Below are 8,758 nucleotides of genomic sequence, written 5' to 3' on the forward strand. Positions count from 1 at the left end.
TTCCCTCATTCATAACTTCTAAATTTCTCATAAACTAGTTAAAGCTATACAGGCCTGCAGCTTGTGATCCACTACTTTTCTATTTTTAAGACTTCTGCAAGTGTATTCAGTACATATCCTATCTTTTTATTCAGAAATAAAGGCTAGATTTGCAAGCAGCTGACCTTCCTTCCTGAAATTCAGTACTACACATCTTCCTCTCCCCACCGATCAAGCAGTTCCGCTTTTCACTCCATTAAAAGTAGGAGCCACAGAAAGCTGACTGCTTGTTACACTGGTGCTCCTGGATGCATGGCACCTAGAACAGCATTCATGTGTAATTCCCTAAAGGTAGAAGCCTGTCAACTTACTTACCAGCTTTCATTCACCATTAGTGATACACTTCGACTGGTCCAAAGAAACACACAGACCAGCTCCTCAAATTCTCCCCAAAGTGCATCATGACTGACAGCAAAGGTAATACAGATGCACATACCGGGACACTCCCAAAAGAAAACTGCACTTGAGTGACCCATCTCTTCTGCGCTAGCTCCGAAGTCATCTTCATGCTGAAAAGCACTTAATGAAATCTTGAATTAAATCTTGAAATTAAAAGGACAGCTAATGAAAAGAGAACTAGTGGCATGCAGCAGTAGTATGGATTCATACCCAAACATGTTTTGCCCCGACTCTTTTGCCACATCTCCTCAAGCAGGGCAAGTCATTCAAAATAGTTATCTCCTGCAACATTAGTGAACTCAGACTAGCTAGACCCATCTAATCCCTAGACAAGAGGTATATACTTGTTGGAGGTCTTTGCCTTCAAAATCTCCTGTAAGATTGAAAAGAAACTCCTAAAACTACTTGCTCAGCAGCAGCACCCACTGAACTTTCTGGAATTTATTTTGCTTTTCAAAGGCACTGGCCTGGTTAAGACTGTTTTTAAAATCACTGATTTTTGCAGGGAATCTGGTAACATGAACTCAAACTCCATGAACAACACAGAGTCTTGTGAATGGCAGAGTGAGTAACTAATAATAAATATAAAGATAAAATAAAATCTAGAAGTTTTAACCAAAAAAGTAATTTCAAGAATGTTATCCATGGCAAGAACTGCAGTATTCTCTTAACTTAGTGAAGACAGGCTAGATTCTTTCAAGCTGAACACTGGAAACAGCAAGGAAAAACTTATTAATAGCAACCACAATTTTGTTCTTTGCACTGAGCACCATATAGGTCTGTTTTAATAAGTCGCCTGCTGACTAGAATGATAACCCTTGCAGAAGAGGAAATAAGGCCATTCTTTACCTGTCAAAGGTTCTCAGTAGGGAAATAGCACTCATTCCCCTAACATCCCTTTCCGAGGCAGCCAGATTCACAGCACATCACAACTTATGAATTAAACCAACAGATCTCCAAGATGGCCTCAATGTTACCATGGCATTCTACAAAACACAGAGCCAAGTCAGCAAAATGAAACACTATGAAATGAACAAGAACAAATGAGTTTTACTTAACCCAGAACGATAACAGCACGAGATGTTAATACAAATGTAGTTGTTTTGCAATAGTGCATAAAACTTCTATGTAAAAAAACAAAAACTGTATAAACATTCTGGGAATGAATTTACAGACTATTACAGCATTATGGTACCTGATCATTTGCGTTTAAATTAAAACAATGGGGAAAACCCCCAGCTAATTTCCCAACTCCTTTTCCCTTCACGACCATTAAGAATTCTAGAGCACCACACAGAAGTATCCAACATAACCACTCACTCCAAGGTATCAATCCTAAATAAAAACGCTATTCATTATTTCATAACCATCAATAGCTGGAGGGGTAGAGGGAGTGGGAAGCACTTTTTACATAGTTAGCAGAGTCATTTAGCAAGACTTATGAAAACCTGAGATAGACACTTTTCTTCACAAAATCTGGAGAAATGAAACTCTGTTCTAGAAACGCAGATTCATATATCAGCATATCATATATCAAGTATACAGTTCATTTCATATACCAAGATAGAAAGAGTGCAATTTGCACCCTGAAGTCAGTTATGAACTTCTAATTGACTTCAAAGCCATCCATTAGCTTTTAAACAAGCTTCTTGCCAGTAGGTAATACACCCCTCTTGCTCTCTTAAAACAAGAAGTAAACTTAATGGTTTTATTTGTTTGTTTATTATTTTTACTCACCGAGAAGATACAACTAAAAATTTCTACAGGCTGGGTACATTTTCATCTGCTCACTAACAGCATCAATAAACAGACGTAAAGAACTTAGGCCATATAAGTATCTGTCTGTGATGGTTACGCATTAATCCAAACCCTGGCACACCTTCTGTCGCACAAGGTGCACGCATGAAAGGAAGCATTAACCACCTCTATTAGTCATGATGTATCACTACTACAGCACCTCTTCCTTCTCCTCCCCATTATGTGTATAGTTCTATTTCTTGAGATTTTCCCAGAAAACCCTAATTAAAGTTACAAGCACCTGATTCAGTGTTAAAGCAGAATATACAAATACAGGGTTAAAAAAAACAGTTGGAGATTTTTTGGGGGATTTATTGATATAGAAGAATGACCAGGAGTATTATGAGGAATTACAAATTAAGAAAAAACAATTCAGTATTTGAATGGCTGTAAGGAGGAAGCCAATAGTAATAGTCTGACTTTAAGAATGGAGAGAAAGATAAAAAATACAAAAATCATATTGCTAGTGAAGTTTTGCCAGTCTCACTCCTGCATTTGGAAAAATACACCATTCGTTGTTTTCCCATTTTATGGAGGGACAGTAGACTTTCTAATAGGACAAGATTCTGGAGGAAGAGCCATCAAGATTTCATAATATGAGGAAACCCACAATGTGGATGTTGAAAAAAGAAAAAGCTGAAGATAAAAAGCAACAAGAACTTGCAATTATGCAAACCATTTTTCATACTCTAAGCTTCAATCTATCCTCCTCTGCTCATAAAAAAACCCCTAGGAATGAAAAGAACAGCTGGTGAAAATAAATACAAAATTTAGAAAACTGTCAAACTTGAACAAGTTATGTAAAAGCAAAACACCAAGGTTGCTTGTACAAGCTCAGAGGTTTTAAAATTCAGCTCCAGCAAGCTTTTATTGACATTGCTAATATCATTGGAACTTGATTTCACTTTTGTTGGGTTTTGGAGGAGTATTTTTGCCTTTTTTTTTTTTTTAATGGTCGAAAACTGCAAGCTTGTCTGGATGAGTTATACATGAAGGGAAGTCATTATCACATTAACTGCCTCCATGGCAGCCGGGAGTGCAGGGGGGAAAGAACCTGAACAAAGTTCTCATTCCACAGCAAGCACACAACTAGGAAAAGGGTTGAATCAGCTCCCAACTGTTAAAGATACCCATTTGGTTAAATTCCTAATGGAATACTGAGCTTGAAGACCACGGCTCCAATAATGATTTGGTTTATCTTGTTCTGTGAGTGCTCTTCCTTTTGTATGCAAGTACAGATTCAAAAATAAATTCAGCTCATCCTGGAGATACGAACTAAATTCACTTCTCAGAGTTAAAATGCAGGATTCATGAGCTTCTCTAACAGCTGTGGCCAACTCAAAAGAGTGGGTGCTTAGCAGGATGCTTCTAAGACCATAGTGACAAATAAGCAGACTGATTATCAAAGTGTTGAGCACAAAAGCAGCTCCTATGAGTCATAACAGAAGGACAGGAAAGATTTTGCTTCCATTTATTTTGCTTCCATTTTAGTCTTCCTCTCTGATAAGAACCTTAACAAATACGTCTATTGTGGGTGTGACAGCTTCTTACGCAGTTTATGCTGATCCTTACGCATGCTGGGCATTCTTTGCCATACCTGTAACAGCTCTGAAGAAAAACCACCAGACTTCAGAGGACAACGCTCTCAACAGCAACCTGTTAAATCCAAAGCCTTTGCAGTTTCACCTGGCACAAGGAGCCTGATGCTTTCGCATTCCCTTCTATCAAATGGAAGTGCCCAACACTTGAAGTAAAAGCTCACTTCTGCTTACTGAGATGCCATTAGGTAAAGGGGGGCAAGGGAAAAAATTTTTTTTTTAGATGAAAGAAGGTCTTATTTCATAATAGAATATTTCCTGTGGAAGAAACTAATATATCTTTATCTGACACAATATTTGTAGTGGTCTCCTTGAAAGTTGGTTCTTTCATTTTAAACTTTCCTTCTTTCTTCTTGGAACACCAGTCTCCAGTAATATCCTATATTCATTTGTCATGTTGCTCACCATTTAGTCCCAGATTATCTTTGACAATCTGCCACAGACTTTAAATCCTGAGGCTACAAAATAATATTACAGGCATAGCTTTTTCATCTTTAATAATTACCCAGAAAAAGCTACTATTTTCAAAGTGTTACACATTAGGAATCACTTTGTGACTCAATTCCCACATTTATGTTTGAAGATTCATGCTTAAAAGAAAAAAAGAAGTGTTGAGCATATAAGTTTTCCTCCTATACCACAAAAAAAGGGAACATGTTAGAAGCACCGAGCAGCCGGTCAATTTAAGGACTGCTCTAAATGGTATTTGTGGAAAGAAAGGGCCTCTCTGAGTTCTTCCATCATGGTCTCTGGTCCCTTGATTCTCTGGCAGCCTGCTGTCTAAAGGCACACTGCTAGGTTCCTCTCTACAATGGCAGCAACCACTAAGGCTGCACCAGCAATCCTATACCACCATGCTGCCAGCAGACAAAACAACAGATGCAGAAGACCTGGCCGCTTAGAAAAAAGCCCTCTGATGCATTCCTAACTGGATCAGCCATCAAATCTTTCATATGTGCACACACAAAGCATACTAGTGATTTAAAAAGACTGTCTCCTAACAAAAAAGACAAAAAAAAAAAAAAAAAAAAAAAAAAAGACCAATTCTTTTAATCTGACAAACTTTCTCCTTCCTACCAACCCAGTTTTGTCTTCATTGTTCTAAAAATAACTCCCATCCACATTCTAAAAGTCAGATGTTCCTCTCTGCAGTGGCTTTGACTGGGATGAAGCTTTCTCATAAGAGAACAGAAAAGTAAAGGTGAATATAAAGTATTTATAAATAGCAAATGAAAGCTGAAACTAAATTCTGTGGGCATTCCAATGCAATCAAAATAACCGTAATGACTGCTCTTCCTTGTAATCTTCAAACATATCATTAAATACAGATTACTGGCTCACTATTGAAGTAAAAAGAAAAAAACCAAAGAAATCACTTTTTCCTTTAAAAGGACATACCAGAGATATGGAACAAACACAAAAATATGAGGGGCGAGCCCCCCCAAATTTAATACTAAATTAATAAGAAAATACAATACATGTAAATGAAGAGTATTATATTCCAATTACACCATAAAATTATTTATCATTTCTTCTTGATGTGTTTTCTAGACAAATAGTCAGTTGCATTTTATTTAAATAATACTGATCCATCTTTTACAAAGTTAACCTTGCAAAGAATGCCATCAAAGTTTTCAATAAAGGACAAAAAGCAGCCATTCAATTACTAACTGTCCTAACACCCAAAGATAGGTCATTTCAAGAACAAATTCACATTAGTATGCAAGCACATGTGCAGGAAACATTTAAAAAAACAACTCAGGGTCTTTTCATTATTGCTTCTTCTTTCACAAAAGTCATTACAAGTGATTGAACCACATGGAGGGCAAATGGTGTACAGTGGGGTTTTATTAGAGGAGTGATGATTTGGGGTTTTTTGTTTTGTTTGAGTTTGATTTTTTTTGTTGTTCAATTAGAATTTTTTTGTTTTGAGTTTGATTTTTTTTGTTGTTCAATTAGAAAAAGTCTTGAACTCCATTAACCTCAAAAGAGCTTCCTTCAAAAAACTCAAATAAATGCATAGAAACATTTCTCCATATGAACTTCCATCTGAATTTGAAGATATTGCTACTATTCCAATGTGTGAAAGTCTATGACAAGACATTTGCTCCAAATTTACCAATTTCGGAGACAACAGTGAGTAAAATCAATACTGAAAATATCTGAATATGCTCATTTTAACACTTTATAGAATTTTTTTATTATGGTCTATTATCAGAGTAACTGAACACTAACCATGTTTAAATAAAAGGTGAGTTTTGCAACACTTTCTAGTTGGGAAAAAAAAAAAAAGGTTGAACTTAGACGGGTGAATAAATCAATTAAGCACAACCCAAGTTAAATAAAAGAGATCCACATTCCAGATAAAGAAAAAAAATCCCAACAATTCCTCTCTTGATTAACATAAGCTTTCCTGAAAGAGAGAATGAATGCTTTGAATCTTCTGAAATGCATCGCCAGAGAAGCAGTATCAGGTACCTGGGGTATTTCTAGTGAGGACTCTTTTGATTAAACTGAAACCCCTGAAATAAACTTTGTGTTCAGTGCAAATCCACTGCAGAGAAAGTACAGCAACTGAGCGATCAACTTGTGCTGTCACGACAGATTCCCTCATGCTGAGCCACCTAGAACACCTTCAGGTAGGGGAACTTCAGCCTGCTACGTAAATTACTACAAACGTTTTTGGAAGATGCATTAAGGTGACTGAGTCAATTTGCAAAATGTGTAAACAGCTTTCCAGCGGAGAAAAAAAAAAAAAACCAAATCCAAATCACAAACCAGAAACAAACCCACAAATTTAGTGATCTCATCTAAAAGCAGCAAAAATCAGCTTGAAAATAGAGTCAGGCAAAAGCAATGAAAACCAGAATATTATCTTTTGCACAAGATCATATGCTCATCTCCACCACTGCTAACTGCATCCGTGAATGGATACTAATGAAGATTTCATCTGTATACAAGAAAAAACATGCTGGGAGCAACACTTAGTCATTCATTCATGCACCATTTGTTTTACCTAAACACAAAATTTAAGTTCTATTGAAATTATAGTGAAACTGGGTGGTGGTGGGGAAAACAGGCTGTTGTGATTTTTATCTGCTTTTGAGTATTTGTACTCAAAAGTCTCTTCAGTGATCAAAAGATCCACTTTCATACAGCATGAAATAAAAGTACTACCATCAGGATAGTTCAGAGCTTAGCAGCTTAAAAATTATAAAATCTAGTGGCTGTGGATTTAAAACAACTAGAGCATTAGCTAAAGCAGAAGATCTTTTTCAGAAAGAAGCAAGTGAGCCAGCCACCATCCTGCTTCAAACCGCGAACTTGCAAGTGAACTCCAGGTTGGAGGGAGCATACTTGTATTTGTATGTTATACCCCAGGGGGCAGTTCCGCTACAAGGAAACCAGTAGAAGAGCTACCTTCCATAAAGATGAAAGGAAACTGAGAAACTAGTAACGTAGTTATGAAGGCTAACAGGCTGCTATCCTGTACATGTTATCCAGTGATTGAGGTGGATCACAGCAAAGGCTGAATGTGAACCCTGCAACCGGGCTCGGAGCACCAGAGAGACGTACACTTAGAAAGACTCTTTGAGAAAACTACTAAAATTTATAGAGTACTTTCCCCTGTATACTCTTCCCCTTACACTATGAATTTAAGCTACAGTGGACAAATTATCTCCTTTTTCTAAATTTGGTATCTCTAATTCTATATATTTGAACAGATGAGATTCTAGTTATTATTTTATTTCCCAAACTTAAAGGACTCCAAAACCCCTGTTACGAAACCTAATCACAAAAACTTGTAATCGCTTATGATGTTTGCTTTTCCTCTCCTGTTTATTTCAACTGTTAGATGTATTCTTGGGTCTTCTCTTTAATTAGATGTTAAGCTCTTTGATAAGGAAACTTTTTTGCTATGTTAAAGGCCTCTGATTATTATTATAAAAGAAGTTATAAATACGTAATATTTGAAACCATGCTATGGTACTGGTTCTTTGCATGAACGGAATTGCTGTGGTAAAATACGAGTCTTGAGGTAAATGCAAGTCTCACCAGATGAATCAGGAAAAAAAACTTCAAACACATTAGGATGCAATTTGATTCATCTCTGGAAAAAGGATGTGGTACGGTAATGATGTTTTTTGTTTTGTTTTTTAAATAATAAACGCCGTTTAAATGCCAGCCTCCATAAGGATTTGAAAAAATAAAAATCAAGTAATAGCTTCTCTTGCAATTTCAGCCTAGTGGTTTCCATTTATTATTAAAAGAAAAAAAAGATATTTTAAATCTCACATAACATGAAAACTAGCCTCATAGCTGAAAGCATGAAAGTTCAGGCTAACTTCCTTAACACAAATGCAGCCTGTACTTGTTCTGTACCTTCATCCACCACCATCAATATACTGGCAAAATACATATATCCAACCAACCGTCCTTAACTAGTATTTTTGTCAAAAAATTTAGTATTTAAAATAAAAGCCCAATGGCAGAATGCCACAGCCCTAGTCAACATTATTATTCTGGCAAAAATGTCTCTAAACTGAATATAAGAGTTTTCTACTGAAAGGCAGGAGCTACCTCAAAAAAAAGAGTAAAAGACTAGTATTTACAAGTTAATCTAAATCTAAACTACAATCTAAAGTGAAAAATCATCCAGATTAGAAGGTTATGTATCAATGGAAAAATATTTAAACATAAATAGAAAGTGGCAGGTGCACGGCTTTCTCCCAGGCAGACTACTTCACAAGTGCCAACAGAGCTTCTCTAGTATGCTGACGGCTTCTTGCATGGGAGATTCCCATGGCAGCAAAAGCATGTCTGGATATGTAAGGGACCCAAAAGAGGACCTGAAAAACAGGTCTTGAGAAAAGGGAGATGCATCTAAACAGTAAACAATGTTGGCAGGCCTACCAAAGGAAACG

This window comes from Egretta garzetta, unplaced genomic scaffold (assembly GCF_000687185.1).
Source record: "Egretta garzetta isolate BGI_Z169 unplaced genomic scaffold, ASM68718v1 scaffold111, whole genome shotgun sequence".
Taxonomy (NCBI): domain Eukaryota; kingdom Metazoa; phylum Chordata; class Aves; order Pelecaniformes; family Ardeidae; genus Egretta; species Egretta garzetta.